The 17,114-nt window shown below is 54.0% G+C and overlaps 1 long non-coding RNA gene across 1 annotated transcript; it reads left to right on the top strand.

The window, feature by feature from the left end:
• Positions 1–1,249: 1,249 nt before the first annotated feature.
• Positions 1,250–9,041, top strand: LOC147916032 (uncharacterized). Its single transcript, XR_015553689.1, has 6 exons — positions 1,250–1,441; positions 2,688–2,787; positions 3,212–3,271; positions 6,468–6,558; positions 6,990–7,580; positions 8,865–9,041. It is a non-coding gene; the product is annotated as an uncharacterized LOC147916032 (long non-coding RNA).
• The last annotated feature ends 8,073 nt before the right edge of the window (positions 9,042–17,114 follow it).

Here is a 17,114-nt window from a genome sequence, read left to right as displayed (position 1 = left end):
ACGGTGGGCTGGAGCCAACAGGAACCTGCTCAAGAGCAGACTACTGAATCTTCAGGAATTGTGTGAGTATATTAGTTTGCTAGGGCTGCCATCACACAAACTACTACAGACTGAGTGACTTACACAACAGACGTTTATTTCTCACAGTCCTGGAGGCTGGAAGTCCAAGATCAAGGTGTGGGCAGGGCTGGTTTCTCCTGAGGCCTCTCTCCTTGGTTTGCAGGCGGCCGTCTTCCCCCTGTCCTCACATGGTCGCCCCTCGGTCTGTGTGTCTATCCTGATCTCCTCTTCTTATTAGGCCACCAGTCCGATTGGATCAGGGCCCACCCGTATGACCTCATTTTACCTAGATCACCTCTTTAAAGACCCTGTTTCCAAATATAGTCACATTTTGAGGTATTGGGGGTTGGGACTTCAACGTACAGAAGTCTCGATTCAACTCATAACACTGAGCTAGTTAGATAAAGCCATTATTAAAATTAAATTACATAAACTTACAATTAAATTATATCAAAGAGAAATATAAATATTCAAAAGCCTGTCTTACCACGTGTTACTATTATCCGTGTTCCTGAGGCTCTTTGTGGCTGTTGTGTGTGTATGGTGGAAATAACTAAATAACAGAGTGTTACTGAGTGTCTCTCTCCAGTCCCATGATCAGTACGGTCACTTTGGTCGCTTAGAATCAGCTTTGGTGGGAGCATATGCACCATGGAAATTAATAAATGCTACAATTCAGGGTTCCCTCTGGGGGAGCCAGTTGTCAGACATTTACCAGCACACCCCTGATGCAGGGCCCTGAGCACTGAGACAGGCCAGCCTGGGCACCGTGGGGCACCGAGGAGGACGCCAGGCCTTGGGGAATCGGGAAAGGTTGCACAGACCAGGGCAGGCCAAGTGGAACCTTGGAGCGTGAGTAGGGGTTGTCCAGGCGTGGGGGTGGAAGGGGTGACATGGGTTTGCAAGGCCCTGGGGCAGGAGAGGGCACCCTGCGTCTGGGGATGGGGGGGTGATGGCAAGGTTGGCGCATGAGCCACCTGCTGGGAGAGGAAGAGAGGAGCTGGGAAGGGAGGTCGGGCAGGACCTGGAGCACCAGGCTGAGGAGATTCCACTTGATCTGGCGGTCATGGGGAGTCACGGAGGGCCTTGGAGCCAGAGGTGGAGGGGCCGGGTGGGGAGGGAAGCAGTGGCTGTCAGTGGGGTTGTGGTTGTGCCAGGCGCTGTGACTTGCTTTCTCTGTCCTCTGCAGGTGGAAGGTTCCCCGTGAATGCTCATTGAATGGCTGAAGCATCCCGTTCATTCTGAAATCTGTAAGAGGGGACTCAGCCCGCATCTCCAGTTAGAGTTGGAACTGGAGATAGTCAATATCAAGCAGAAGGAGAATGGTTAAATAAATTATGGAGTGTCTATACCACGGAATACTAACCAGTCATTATAAATGGTAAATATGAAGGGTATGTAGCAACATGGAAAGCTGCTTACGGAATAATGGTAGATGAAAAGAGCAGAACATAAAATTAGAGGTATACTGTCGTTACAATGCTATCAAAATATGTGTCCCTGTGGATAGAGACGGGAGGTATCCCAAATGGAGAAATGAACGCAGTTGTCTCGGGCGTGGGAGTGAAAGCAGTTTTTCTTTCTGCTCTGTTTTTCTGTTTTACTTTCCTGTAATAAATACTGGAGAGCAGCTGCAGCAGCTCAGGGCGGTACCTCCCCAGCAGGCGGCCGTCCGGGCCCAGGAGGAGAAGGCAGAGGGAGCCGCCCCGTGTCTGGAGGGCCGGCCCAGCCCTGGAGTTGGGGCCGGAAGCGCCCGGAGTGTGGAGGCGGCCAGGCTGGGCTGCAGCACGGGCACGTCCCGGCCACTCGCAGGGCCCAGTCAGTGATTCACGTGTGCGCCCTCTCCTCTGCAGTTCCTCTGGATGCTGCTCACGAGGCTCGGGGTCTTGCTGGGAACTGGGAGCCGGTCACTTCCGTCCCAGAGGGCTGGCCAGGGGACAGTTCTTCAGGGCGCTGAAGCCAGCTGTGTCCCGCCCGTGTGACCCTGCAGAGCTCCGTGCAGTGCTCCGGGCTCTGGGGTTAAGTCCGCAGGTGGCAGAGCCGAGACTTGGTCCAGGGGTGTTGGGCCCTCTGTCCCTCCCACCCCCACTGTGTCCCCCTCGGAGCTTCAGAGAGTTAGTGTCACCCAGCCACGCCCAATTACACGCGTCTTGGGCTATGCTAGGATGATGTCCCCATATTAACGTGACCTCCCCAGGGAGACTGTAGACTCCTTGTGGGCGGGACCCATCTTCCCCTCCTTTGGCATCCCTGGTGGCTGCAGCAGAGGCCTCAGCACACAGCGGATAGAGGATAAATACCCGTGACTGACAGAATGGAGGGAGCCTGGTGTCAGACACCTGGTCTTGGAGTCAAGGGAGCACGAGGTTAAAGGTCATCTGTTCCAAGGTCACACACAGGAGGGTGTGATTGGTGACACGTAGGAGGGAGTAGGGAGCAGGGAAGAGCCCCGACCTGTTCTTGTTGGAAAGGAAAGAGCAGGGCTGGGGGTGCTGTTCCAGGGCCAGAAGCAGGGAGCACAGGCGAGGTGGACATAGCGGTTGAGAGTGGGGGCGAGGTGTAGCGCTGGGAGGCCGTTAACTCGCACGTGTTTACTGAGAGCCCTGCTGTGTGTCTGCTCTGCTCAGGTGCTGGGAGACGGGGAAGCAAAGAGCAGATGAAGCCCAGGGCCCATGGAGACTGCGCACTGGTGGGGAGACAGAAAACCACCCAGCTAACTGGTGTGCGGTGAGTTGGGGGGTGACAGTGCAATGAAGGAAACGAAGGCAGGAGGAGGGGCGGGGCGATGGCGTGTGCTCTTTCACAAGGGTGGTCAAGGAAGGACTCTGGGGAGAGGAGGGAACTGGAGGAGGAAGTGGGGGACAGACAACGTAGCAGACAGAAGTGTGTTTCAGGCAGCGACAGGGCCTGTGCAAATGCCCTGAGGCAGGGATGTCTTTGTCCTTTGTGTGGTCAGAGCAGACTGAGGGGTGGGGGCCGGGGTTGGATCATTGTGTGTGTGTGTGTGTGTGTGTGTGTGTGTGTAGGGTCTCGTGGGGGCTTGTAGGCCCAGGTAAATAGTTTGGCTTTTGTTCCAGGTGAGATGAGAAGCATGGGAAGTGTTGGATCGGCCTCATGTTTGCAAAGGAGCACTCTTGTTTCTGTCTGTCAGGTGTCAGTCGGGATGTGCTGGTGGAAGCAGACTTGCTCAGAGGCTGTGGCGACTGTCCAGGTAAGAGGTGATGGCCACTTGCACGGCTCGGGGAGGGGCAGTGGTGGAGGCGGCAAGCAGGGCCACCGTCTGCCTGGATTTAAAAGGCAGCTGAGGGGATTAGCTCAGGGGTTGTGCGTGTGTGTGAGAGGGGCGTCAAGGAGGCTCCTAGGGTTCTGGCTGCGCCTCTGGAAGGACGAGCTCCAGTGAGTGAGACGAGGAAGCGTGCCAGGTTGGGGCACCGGGAGGGAGACACGAGAGGCCTGTCCTAGCTCTGCATCCAGCACATGAGGATGTGGGCCTGGAGTCCCGGGAAGAGGCCTGAGCTGGAGACTTCGTGTGGGGTCTTTGATCAGGAGGTGGTATTTGAAGTCAGGGCTGGGTGAATCCCGGGGGTGAGTACAGACAGGAGAGGAGAGGCCAAGGGGAGGGGCGGCATGGGGTCAGGAGTCATTCCCTGCAGCCAGCACTGCCTGAATACCAGGCAGGGTGGGGTGAGGGGTTGGCCCCTTGGAGGCGTCCAGACCCCAGCTCTGGGTTCCTTTATCCTTCCTGTGTTGTGTCTTTGGAAAGTGACATCCTTTCCATGGGGTCAGCCTGCCTCTCTCCTGCTCCGCCCAGCCAGCCCTCTTGAAAAGAGGCCTCTGCAGTTACTGCCACCTGCTCACGTCCCCTCACGCTCAGTTCCTGCTGTCTGGCTTCCTCCCCGACCTTGCCGCTGATGCCGTGTCCCCGAGACACCAGGACCTTTGCTTTCTTTTCCCCCAAATTTATATAGTGCTCACCATACACTTTTTTAAGTACTTTGCTTATACTAACTCCTTCACTCCTCACAATGTCCCTTTACAGGTGAGGAACCGGAGGCACAGAGAGGTTAAGTGATATTCCCAAGGTCACACAGCCAATGTGTAACGGGAGGAACCTGGGCAGCCTGCTTCCAGAGTCTCTCTGAACCTTTACATCTGTTGTGCTGTCCCCTTGTGGCCAGTGGCTCCGCTTTAGTTCTCACCACGTCAGCTTGGCTCCATGAGCCCACACCTGTCGCTCTGGCGCCTCCTTCTCAGTCTGCTTTGCCCTTTGCCATCCTCCCCCACCCCCACCCCCGCACCCCGCTCCTCTCTCTGCTTGTGCATGGTTTTTTCCTAGAGCCTCTTCACATCTGTCTGTGGAATCGCAACTCTCCTCAATGCAGGTTTTGAGGTCGAGACCTAACATTCACACCTCCACTTGGGTGACCCACCAGCACGGCCCCAAACTGAGCCCCAGGTGCGCACGTTGTCTGCTGTTTCCTCACTCTGCGAATGGCCCCCCCACCTCTGGGTGCCGGGTCAGAAACCTAGGCCGGGCCTCTGCCATTCCGCATGTGGCCAGGAGGGGGAGCCTCGCGCCCTCCCTTCTCCCTCACCCGCACCTGCCCGCGCGTCCTGCTGATCCGCTCCCGCGCGTACTCCGAGGCCGCCATTGCCCCATCCCAGCGGGAATCACAGCCATCTCACCCGGGTTATGGCGGCACTCGTGGTCAGGCTGCCCTTTCCCGCTTTGCCCTCCTCCAGTCCATTATCCACAGAGCATCCAGAATGATCGTGTAGAAAGCAAATCCGACGATGCCACTGTGTGGCTACAGCCCTCGGGGCCCGCGCGCCCCCAAGGTGAGGCCAACCCCTCCTCCTGCAGGAGCCCAGGTACCAACCCTGCCTGACCGGCACCGAGCTTCAGGGCTTCCAACACACGGCCTCTGCTTCCCCGCCTCTGCCTGGGCCGCACCTCTGTCCAGCTTCTGCACTTGCAGGGCTCAGCCTCGGGGCTCCTTTCCCCAGACACCTCCTCAGACCCCACGAGGCTGGAATCGGGGGCCCCTCTGCTCTTGTGGCCTCCAGCAGTACCAGCTCAGAGCGTTCATCATACAGAATCGTACCTGCCTGTCACTTTTCTGACCCCACCCCTGGGTTGTGAGTCCCCTGAGGGTGGGGACAGGGTCTGCTGCCCCCACTGTATCTTCAGCCAGCTCTGGCAAGGGGCATGGCACTCTGGATTCTCTCAATAAACGTTTATTGAATGAATGAGTGAGTGAGTGAATGAATGAGCCAGTGAGTGACTGACCTGGGGGAGGCTGCTGTCTATGATACAGTGGCAGGAGAGTCACCCTAGTGGGGACTAAGCGAGGTGCTGATCGTGGGGCCCAGGCCCCTGAGAGGGTGGTCAGTATCTGGGGCTCACTTCCTCTCCCCACTTTCTTCCGTCTCCTCTCCCCTGTCCCCTGCTGGCTAACCTGGGAGTGGCTGTGGATGCTAACTGAATGTTATGCCCGTCCTGAGGCCCTGCTCATCCACAGGGCCGTCTGGAGACCGTCCTGTAATCAGGAGCCTCAGGCCTTCGGGACTCGGAGGCTGAGCCAAAGTCAGAATCCTCAGGGCATGCTGGCTCCTCCTTCCGCAAGTGTGCCCAAGCTCCAGGCCGGGCTGTGCCCCCTTCTGAGGACTCAGAACAGAGGTGGCGGCCGGTGCCCGAGGTGTCTCCTTGGGTTCTTCTGAGGTCAGAGACCAGGCCTCACATCTACTTGCCAATGCACGATTTATTTCTTTTTCAATTTTCTTTGGAACCTGTGCTTGTCCAGATGTTCACATGATGTGGTGGGAAACGAGTTGTTTTTGTTTTTGGTGAGGAAGATGAGCCCTAAGCTCACATCTGTTGCCAGTCCTCCTCCTTTTGCTGAGGAAGATTGTCCTTGGGCTAACGTCTGTGCCAGTCTTCCTCTATTTTGTATGTGGGGTGCCTGCCACAGCACGGCTTGATGAGCGGTGCCTCAGTCCGCACCTGGGATTCGAACCTGCCAACCCCGGGCCGCCGAAGCAGAGCATGCGAACTTAACCACTACGCCACTGGGCTGGCCCTGGGAAATGAGTTTTATGAAGCTGTTGGCAGAGTACCATTTGGCATCCCTGTTGTTCTGGAGATTTCTAGGGCCTTAGGGCTGTGGCTCCAGCCGCAGACAGCTGCCTGCCTTCTCGCAGCGTTCTGCTTTTGAGCCCGGCAGCTTCCATGACCCCAAACATGCGAGTGACCTTATGATTCCGGCCCTTCAGTGATCCCCGACAAACTGTTCCTGCGTGGGGGTGGAATTCCTATTTTTAATAGCCAAGTTGTTGAGAAATTGTAGGGCTTCTACTTCCTTTTGAACGGAAGACTTCCAGAAGTATTTATATCTTTGCTTCTATAGATCCAGGAAGACATCTTAGCCCAGAGGAGGTCAGCAGTGGAGTGGGATCGCCTAGGAGACAGCGCCAGTGACATCATCACTGCGCACGCAGGTGTGCTCAAGTGCTGTGGGTACACTGACCGCCGAGGGGGCTCTGCCGGCCCCTCTAGTCAGGGGAGAAGGGGGAGACGAGGGTGGACAGGGGCCAGGTCTTGAGGGGCTTTCAATGCCATGCTGAGGGATCTGAACTCTATCCCCAAACCCTCACTGAGTTTTAGCTGAAAGTGATGTGATCATTTGTGCATTTCAGAAATGTCGGAGAGTGGGGGATCAGAGCGGCATGCTTTCAGTGTTTCATTCATTCTACAGAGACCTAGTGTACACCCTCACAGCCAGAGTGCCACGAAGCAGCAGTCACTCTTAGCATGTGCCATGTGTTCCACTGTTTTCTATTCTAATTCTGTTTCATTTTGTTTTTCTAAAAATGCTGTTTGCAACCCTTTCAATTGATTTTCTGTCTCCCTGAATGTTTTTGATCTGCAGTTTGAACAGCCCTGGATTGGTGAGGGAGACAGGAGACGAGAGCCTGGGCGGAGGCTGCTGTCACTATCCAGCCAGGAAGCGGCGGGGGCACGGGGCGCCGGGCCCTGGGGCAGACAGCGTGAAGTTTCCATCATGCGGGTGTTGGCCCCCAGGGCTGTGCTCAGCACCTCGAATCCGCGGCTCAGCATATTCTTCTCAGGAGACGTGGGGCAGCTCCCGAAGCAACGGGAGGGGGCCTGTTATTGTGTTGTGTTGGGGATCCAGAAGCTGTGGTTTCATAACTCAGACACGCTGCGTGGTGTCTGAAAGTCATTTCATTAAATGTTGCATGGAATCAAAATAGAAATTATATCTTTGGGACAAAGCCCACTGAGCCAGGAGCCAGGCATTCTGAATTGGAACTAGAATAGTCTCATGGAAGCTGGAGCTGTGGATCCAAGGCAGCCCTGTCTACACGGCCAGCTTCTCCCTCTCTGCTCACATCTGAATCCCCAGATGTGGCAGGTGGGCCTGGAGCCCAGTCCACTTGCAGGAATCAGAGGCAGCCGAGGAGGGGATGGTGACAACAGCCTCCCTTTGTCGCCCTCCTAGGTACTTGCACCGAGTCGAATAGTTAACATATTATCGCTGATCTTCACCCACCTTCTGGGAGGGACTTCTTGTATTGGAGGACACTGAGCTCAGGGAGGTCAAGGTGTTGGGCTGAGATCACACAGCTGGTGAGAGGCAGAAATGGGGTTTGAATTCCAGACTGGCCTCTACACCCATCTTCCTTTCTGCATTCTGGGCTGCCTCTCCCCCATTGTCCTGGTTTTTGCAACTAGGTGACCAAAGTCGAGAGACGCATACCACTTAAATCCCGGTGTCTGGGGAGGAGCATGGCCTCGGGGCACATTTAAAGCTCCCAGGCAATCCTATTGTGCAGCCAGGGCTGGGAACCACTGCTTTAGAAGGTTGGGAAGCGGTGTGAGTGGCCTTTGTGTCTGCCCTCCACTCCAGCCTTCCCTGGGTGGTCCATTCATTCAGCCAGTGCTTGAGAAGGCTCTCTTCTGGAGGCCTGGTAGCCCAGACCCTGCAGCCCTGTGAGCTCATCCCCCCCAACCCCTGCCCCCAGGTGTGTGCTCAACGCCCCCACCCCTGCCCCCAGGTGTATGCTCACTCCCCATCTCTGCCCCCAGGTGTATGCTCACTCCCCACCTCTGCCCCCAGGTGTGTGCTCAACTCCCCCACCCCTGCCCCCAGGTGTGTGCTCAACTTCCCCACCCCTGCCCCCAGGTATGTACTCACTCCCCACCCCTGCCCCTAGGTGTGTGCTCAACCCACCCCTGCCCCCAGGTGCCTGAGAGTTCTAGATGCTTCTCATCCTCCTGTGGCCAGTCTTTTTAATTTCAGCCATCCTAGTGGGTGTCAAGTATATCCCTCTGGGGCTCTAATTTGCATTTCACTAATGAGCATCTTCGCTTGTGCTTGTTTCCATACATAGATCTTTGGTTAGTTGTCTGTTCAAATCCTTTGTCTTATTAGGTTATAAGGGTTCTTCATATAGTCTAGATACAAGTGCTGTGTTAGACGTATGGTTTGTAAATGTTTTCTCCAGTCTGGGCCTTCCCTTTTCATTTTCTGAACAGTGTCTTGAAAATCAAAGGTTTTTAATTTTGATGAAGTCCAATTTACTCGGTTTTTTTCTTTTATAGTTTGTGTTTTTGTGTGTCCTGTTTAAAAAATTCTTTCCAACTCGTAGATCATGAGGATTTTCTCCTGTGTTTTCTTTTAAAAGCTTTGTAGTTTTAGCTCTTACATTTACGCTTATGATTCACTTTTTAGTTGATTTTTGTGTATGGTGTAAGGTAAGCGTTGTGGTTTATTTTTTTGCAGACGGCTTTGAGGTGGTTTCAGAAAGAAGTAGGATGTGCCAGCTCCTCTGCTGTGTTCAAGCTACAAGGCCCCACTGCACTGGGGTTTCTTTAATTGGCAAGTTTACATTCTCCAATGGGGTGGAGTCTTGTGAAAATGGTAAGATAAATTACAGAGAAGTAAATGAACTACATATTTTACATATCTGAGTGTCATGTGTTAAATTGCATCCTGGCCGCGTGAGACTTCCTGCGCTGAGTTTCTTCTCTCTGTGTCCTTGTTCCGCAGACGAAGGTCCTCAGGTCCTCCATCCCTCCAGCCAGTCAGCTACGAGGCCACCCAGAGGAGTGGAGTGGACGGGCTAGAATCAGAGCAAGCTGGGTGTGTCCCCACTCAGGCCCTTACTGCCAGGCCTCAGTTTCCTTACTGTAAGGGCCTGGCCTGGGTGATGCCAGCCCTCTTTCCAGTCCGCTCAGTGCACAGATTTCCTCCAGGACACTGCAAAGCATTCTCCCAGAGCTAGAATCCCCCAACTGGGGAAGTGATGCTGAGCCAGGGTTACATGACCCCCATTGTGTCCCCAGGGAGGTGTAATTGTGCCGTCAAATTCTCCCAACAATGTTGGCTCTGCTTTAAGGATAAGGAGGCTGTAGCCCAGAGAGGTTGTTCAACTTGTCCAAGGTCACACAGGCAATCTTCCAAATCAGGTCATCTGACTTGAAAGCCCCCACCCCACTCTGCTCTCCAAGGACTTGGTTCCTCTGGCTGGGGTCTGCTTGGGTCTATGAGAAGGCACCCCAAGGAGCCTGTCTAGACTTTGGAAATGTAACCACTCTCAAAGCTAAATTTGAAGTCAGTTCGTAATGGAGCAGAGACATGCACAGTCTTCTTAGAGGAAGAACAGCTCACAAGCCTGTGAGACCTAAAGGGAGCTGAGTGAATGCTGTGAGCAAAGAGGCAGGCTCAGTGGCAGGGTCCTCAGTGGGGGGGGCCCAGCTGTGTTTCCTCTGGGATGAAGCTCATCTGAGCCATCTGGAGAGGTGGGGACAGCCCCCCAGGGTCGGTGTGCCTCCTGGGGAAGTGCCCACTGCAGGAGAGAGCCACGGTGCAAGGGCAGGGCCAGTTCATTCATCCATTCTTCGGTAACCATGGAGCTTCTGCTGTGGGAGAGCCTCCTTTGGATTCTGGAATGCAACGATAAACAACATGTTGAAGGGAGGGGAGTTTCTGACTCAGACTTTGCCTCTACTGGGGTTTTCCCCAAAGCCCAGGGTGAGGGGCTGTGGTAGAAGTACAGCTCTGGGAGGTGGAGCCTGAGCTTCAGCAGAGAGGAGGGCCATGACCGCCCATACCATTGCAGTGAGCCGCGGAGGAGAGCCACGCAGAGGCCAGGCGAGGGCACTGTGCCAGGTGCCTCCCCACACCCGGGCCCTGTGATGGAGAGGGGTCGGGGGTGGCAGACGAAGGAAGACTGCATCTCTGGGAGAAAGTAGTCCAGTCTTCGTCGCAGCTCAGTTGCTCATTGTCAGTGAAAAACGTGGCTAATGTGAGTCTTCCCAGCAAGCTAGTCTGTGCTCTGGCTCTGGCACAGCAGTGAGGCTTCTGAGTTGGGTCAGCGAAGGGGTGAATGCTGCCTCAGGAGGCTCTTGGAGGACAATGGCCAGTTTCAGACACCAGCAGCATAGCTGGTCGTGTTTAATTCAAGCACAAAGATCGTGAAGCCCAGTGATGACAAGCCAGATGAATTCTAGTCACCCCATCATTTCACCAGCCTGTGCAGCCTGGGCTAGGGCTGGGGTCGTGGTGTGATATCTAGGCTGTCCCTCCTGGGTACCAGTGAAGTGCTGCCGGGCGCAGGCTGTTGCCCTGAGCTCTGCAAGGGACAGAGATGGATCCCACCCAGGTCTGGACCTTGAGGCCCTCAGGGTCTGGAGGCGGCTGAGAGGGCTGGAGAACTGACTCCCTGTGTGGGAGGGCAGGGTGGGGTGGGGTAGGGGGTGTTGGCCCTGCCCTGGACTCACCTGTCTGCACCTGCTGTTTCTGGTTTTTCTCACTGCAGAGGGTGGTCACTGCAGGCTGGATTTCCATCAATTCCATAAATTTGGTAATCAGTCTGTTCTGAAATGTGGTTCTGGGTTACATTGTTTTTGGAAGTTTTGACCGAATGCACAAGGAGCTAGATTAAGTTAAAACAAAAGTGCAATTGCTGAGTTAATGACTGTGACAGTACAAATAATTCACAACCAAATTAATGCAATATTAGGTCTCATCATTATACTGATAATCTTCACACAGCAATACAAGAACAATTGTTTAGGAGGAATGATTCATTACATGGGAGAGCAGAGTTTGGGGAAGGTTTCAGAACTTGCTTCTGTGATCTGAGAAGGGAGAGAGAGGAGCTAAGATTTCTGAAGTGCCTACAATGTGCCAGGATGCAGGGACAACAAGGAGACAGGCTCTGCTCCTGGGGAGCACCAGTTCACCTGGTGGGGACAGCCTCAAGTGACTGTCAAGTGAAGTGGCCTTGAGGGGAAGAGGACCATAGGGAAGGCGTCCCGGAGGTGGTGGCACTGAGCTGAGCCTGGAAAGATGAGTAGGATTCATTGGGTCTTGTCCGCTCTGCTTGCCTTGCTTTTCTCTGCAGCCGGCTACAATCTGGCTTTTGTCCCCTTTCCACTCCTGAAATGCTCTTATCACGTGACCTTCATGTTGCCAGATCCACAGGTGGGTCCTCAGTTCTCATCTTCCCTGACTCCTGGAAGCTTCCATGGCCTCTGGGGTTCCCACCGGCTTCGCCAGCCCCCCTTCTCTGTCTCCTCTGCTGGGTGCCCCCACAACCTGCGAAGGGGCGGGCCCCGGGGCTCAGCCCTCCCTCTCCCCCGACTCGCCAGCTCCCGCTGATGACCCGGACACCCCCAGTCCATTCCCGACCCTCCCCACTGCCGCACCCAGCTATCTCACTGTCTGCACGATGCCTCCCTGGGATGTCTAATAGACATTTTTTAAAACCAGCTTTTGTAATACAGAAAAATGCACACATCGTAAGAGCATAGCTGGTTGCTTGTCCATAAAGTGAGTGCACTTGGGGTGTCAGCGCCCAGATCAGGAAAGAGGAGGTTACGGCACAAGGATGCCCCCCTCCAGGGCCTCTGGGCCTCACCATGCAGTGTGGCCATGTCCCAACTCTGTCACCTGAGAGGGTCTCACCTGGTGCGGTACTGCATATAAACGGAATCGTGGGGACTCTGCTCTCGGATCCGCATCACATTTGTGGGACTCGTCCATGTTGCCGTGTAGCTGCGGTCCATCCTTGTTGCTGGAGAGGGCCTTCCGTTGTACGAATATAGCACAGTTTATTCCTTCTGCTCCTGATTGACGTTCGTGTTGTGTCCATTTTTAGAGTTATGAATAATCCTGGTAGAGGGGGCTAAGGGCTCAGTTTTACTTCTTTTCTGCAAACGACCCTGTCCTGCAGGGATGAGCTTGACGCGGCGAGGGGAGGTTGAAGGTGACATACGTGTTTTTTGTTTTTTTGGGGGGTGAGGAAGATTAGCTCTGGGCTAATATCCGTTGCCAATCCTCCTCTTTTTGCTGAGGAAGATTGGCCCTGGGCTAACATCTGCGCCCATCTTCCTCTACTTTTTATGTTGGATGCCTGCCACAGCATGGCTTGATAAGCCGTGTGTAAGTCCACGCCCGGGATCCAAACCCATGAAGGCCAGGCTGCTGAAGCGGAGCGCTCGAACTTAACCGCTATGCCACAGGGCCAGCCCCAACACACGTGTTTTAACGGGGACCTGCAAGGCCTTGGCCTAATAGAGAGCCTACTGTTTGACTTTCAGGCACCAGAGGTGGCCTTTTTATTTCAAATAAGAGTGCATGAATTAATGAAGGAATTCATAATAAATGAACGAAAGGAGTGACAAGTGAATGAATGAATGCATTCTGAAAAGAACATTATTGCATGTCACTTTGTGTCCAATACTGCGCTGGTCATTTTCATAAACGTTCCTATATTTAATCTGTGCCACAGGGGCCGGCCCGGTAGCATAGCCATTAAGTACGCGCGCTCCACTTTTGCGGACCGGTGTTCACAGGTTGGGATCCTGGGCACGCACCAATGCACCGCTTGCCAAGCCGTGCTGCAGTGGCGTTCCATATAAAGTAGAAGAAGATCGGCATGGATGTTAGCCCAGGGCCAATCTTCCTCAGCAAAAAGAGGAGGATTGGCATTGGATGTTAGCTCAGGGCTAATCTTCCTCAAAAAAAAAAAAAAAGAAAATCCGTGCCACAGTCTTTTGAGATGGGGATGATTACCTTGACTTTATGGATGAAAAAAACTCAAGGCTCAGAGGATCCAGGTCATTTAACTTCTCTGGGCTCAGTTTCCCCATCTGTAAATGGCAACAGTAGGTCTCAGCGGGTTGTTGGGAGAATAAGTGAGAGACCAAGTCATCTTTATGGTTCGAGGGCACGTGGCTTGTAAGTGGCGAAGCCAGGATTTGAACCCATGAACCTTAGGTCATCCCACTGCACAGTGTCCCCTACTCCACACTGCCTGCCTTCAGGGGATATGGGAGAGTGAAAGAGTCTCGGTGTCTTTCCTAGTACCTCCTCTCTCCAGCAGCGGGGTGTGAAGGGCTGTCCCCGAGCCACCTCTGTTCTCTCCTGCCTGTAGTCTGGGCAGTGATTACACAGATGGGTTTAGACTCAGCCCTGGGATCTGGCGCCCTCCCTCCTCTACCCTTCCTCATCCAGAGGATGAGATTAGCGTACAATTGCATGGTCTCTGCTCACTAATTTCATTTTCTGTGTCTGGAGTAATAGGTCCTCTTGAACTCATTATGCGAATTTAAATTCAAATAATAACCAGCTTAGCGTGTGACTCTGGAGTTGAGGCTGAGGCTCTGGCCTGAGCAAGGCCTGGCTGCTCCCAGCAGAGGGAATGGCTCCGTGGTTCCGAGGAGTGGCCTCTGCCTCCAGGAGCTCAGGGTCAGTCAGCCGGTCGGTTAGCTGAGACCAAGCTGAGGACACACTGACCCAACCCGGCAGGCCCAGGAGAGCCCCTCTCTGCACCTTCAGCTCCAGAGAACCAACTAGTAATTAAAACAGTGAGCCATAAAGCATGGTGCCCCTGGGGGCCTGGTGGGGGCCTTAGCCCTTTGGATGGGACAGTCTGTTGGCTTCTTCCATGAATTAGTCCTTTATATCATACTCTTGGGCCAAGAGATGGGTGTCAGTTTCGAATGGGGACTAAATCTGGCCTTACTTTTTACTTATATCTGGTCCTGAGAGGTGAGGTGGGGATGGGTGACATTTTCAAAGGGAACAGGAACCACTTCCCTAGTGAGTGGAGACATCCTTACTTCAAGCTTGAGTGGGTGAAGACCTGTGAACAGCAGTCACTATGTGCTCTGGGGGCCAAGACAACAAGCAAAGCTCCCTGGGCGTCTCTTAGGCTCCCAAGGGATCCCAGGAGGCCACTTCCACATTCACTCCTCATTGACCCCTGCCCTTCACTGAATTCCTTGTTTCTTCCAGGGACCATTCCCCTTGGCTGGCAGTGTTTGCCTAGGGTCTACTCCTGTACCTAATTCTCAGGAGGCTGAGGCCTACCCTCCTTGAGTCTTTCCTTCCACTCAGTTCCACAAACAGCCCTGGGCCGGCCTCTGTGCTGGTGATACTGAGATCAAACTCAGGATCTTTCCATGAGGACCTCGCCGAGAGGCAGGTCTCGGAGTGATGTTTTCCAAAGCAGGATTGTAATGGTGCAACCAGAAAAAACAGCTCCAGGAGGAACGAGGTTTAGGAATCACTGGACTGAAACAGTTCAACAGGCTTCCTTCCTGCAGGACTACTCAGAGCCTTTACAGCTGCCAGGAGGTGTAGAATGGGGCATTTCTCAAACACATGCCGGCGTGACCTTCACTGCACATGTGCCACGTGGCAGCCTGGACCAGACCCTTCCTTGGCCCTGTGAGGTGAGCAGCATCATCTCCATTTTACAGATGAGGGACAGAGGCGCCAAGATGTGAGGGACTTGCCTGGGTGCACAGAGCCCGGAGAGAATGTGCCGAATTACAGCCGGAACCCTCACTTGGGCTGGTCTCTCTCAAGCTTCGAGGCCCTGCAAAGTTGTTGGTGAGTGGAGTGGCCTGGGCCTGCCCCATCAGTCGTGTGAGCTCTCTGAGTGCATCGGGATGCTGTCTCGTTAGGGTTGCAGATGCAGCGTTTCGGGGGGTGGGGGATACTGATATCAGCCGTGACCTCTGGCCCAGGAGTCAGGGGATGTATGGTGAGCCTCAGCTCTGCCATTTATTGGCTGTGTGAGTTGGACTGCTTCCTTCGGGGCCTTGGTTTCTCCAGGTGGAGATAAAGGGCCCCTCTCTGTCCCCAGGAAAGCTACTGGCAACAATTTCCTTAGCCTGTCAACAATTTGATGTGTGCACCTGTTTAGTGGGGAAAAACAGTTTTCTTGATTTGGCTGGAAGCCCCTACTTTTTTCTGGCCAGCATGACTGTGCATCTTAAACTAGCTGTATGATCAGCACGAGGCCAAAGTACCTGCAGGAAGACTTGAGTTGGAGTTGGGGCTCTGCCTAACTTGCTGCGTGACCTTGTGCAGGGCATCTCGCCTCTCTGGCCTTGGGCGCTCTGCTCTGTCTTTACAATGTGGCAATTGGACTTGCTGCTCTCAAAGGGTCCACCACTCCAGCATTTCAAGACTGGGATTCTCTGGGCAGTGACTAATGTCCTGTGGTTGCAGCTGGCCAGGCCTGACCAGGGAGGGGACTGCAGGATGTCGCCACCAGCAGCATGTCCCAGGAGGCAGGTGCTCTTGGCTGGCTGCTCCTGAGAACAGCTGCCAATGGGGTGAGAGATGGGGTCTTGGCGGGGGTGGGCCAGCGGACCCGCTCTCCTGCAAGCAGGGCCCTGGGGTCCAGTGCTCATCAGCTAAGCAGGTAATTGTGTGTGCGCTTTGTTCCTGCACAAAGGAGCTCTCAGAGAACTTCCGAGAGGCTCCGCTTCCTCACTGATTTGATTTTTTCAGAACTGGAGTGTGAAAGCCAGGCTGAACCTGCCTAATTGTGCCTGCGAAGGCTATTCAGAGAGACCGTTCTTAGAAGGAAATCAGGACAATTAGCTCTTGGCTGCGGGTAGAGGGGGAAGCGAGCTAATCATGGTAAATGTCAGCCTGTTCCCCCGGGAACCAAAGGGCACAGAGTTGGGAGAAGAAATGGGAAAAAAGAGCGGCCTCTGCTGGGCCTGCCTCTCCAGGGCTGGGTTGGCAGCCACTAGCCAGGAGCCAAGCCAGGACACAGAGAGCTTGGGAGTGCTCACCTCAGGCTGCTGGGGTTGGCTGCGTGACCTTGGACAAGTCACCTAGCCCTGGGGCCTCAGTTTCCCTGCGTCTGCATAAGGACCACTGTACAAAGTGAGCAGATGGAGCCCATTCTTCACGAGAACGACAGGTGGGAGCTGTGGGTCCAGAGCAGATGTCGACGAAGGGCCTGGGGAGAGCGCTCCTGTGGCCAAGTGCAAACCGTGGTCCTCCGGCCACTTCTGTCGGCATCCCCCTTGCTCCCCCCCACCCCGTTTCCTGCTTGGAGCCAAGGAAAATTTCTAATTCTAATGTAATCACCTCGTGGGCTTCCGAGTCAGAGAGGTGGCAGTTCAAATCCCAGCTTGGCCTCTTCTTAGCTCCATGACGTTAGGGACGTTCCTCAGCGTCTCTGAGTCACAGTTTCCTGACTAAATATGTGATAGTGCTGAGTGGTCCGACACCCAGTGGGTGGTAAATGCTTGTCATCATTGCTGCCACATCAGGAAAGTAAGGTCCATATAAGTTCCTTCCCCCGTAACCAAAGCTTGTGTGTGTGTGTGTGGGTGGGTGGGTGGGTGGGTGTGTGGCTACTTGGACAGAAGTGTTTCTAAATGGAGAATGTGGTTTTTTTTACATTTTTTGACTGGAGCCCAGGGGGCACATTCCATTTTTTTTTCTTTTAAGGAAGCGCAGCAGGGTGTTACAACAGTCTCATCTGAGTCTGCATCTGGGCTCTACCCCTCACCAGGTGTGTGTGTGATGATCACTTCCATCTCTGCTTTCCTTATTTCTCAGTAGAGATCGTGATCACACCCACTTCATAGGTGTGTTATGGGGATTAAACTCATTAATACACTCAGAATGGGGACTGGCACTTAGTAAGTGCTCAATTAATTTTAGCATCATCATCATCATCATCATCATCATCATCATCCTTATTCGATG

The sequence above is a fragment of the Ceratotherium simum genome, chromosome 11 (genome assembly GCF_057802395.1).
Source record: "Ceratotherium simum simum isolate JZ-2026a chromosome 11, ASM5780239v1, whole genome shotgun sequence".
Lineage (NCBI taxonomy): Eukaryota > Metazoa > Chordata > Mammalia > Perissodactyla > Rhinocerotidae > Ceratotherium > Ceratotherium simum.
Note: the sequence above shows the minus strand (reverse complement) of the source record. Positions and strands in the feature narration are given on the sequence as shown.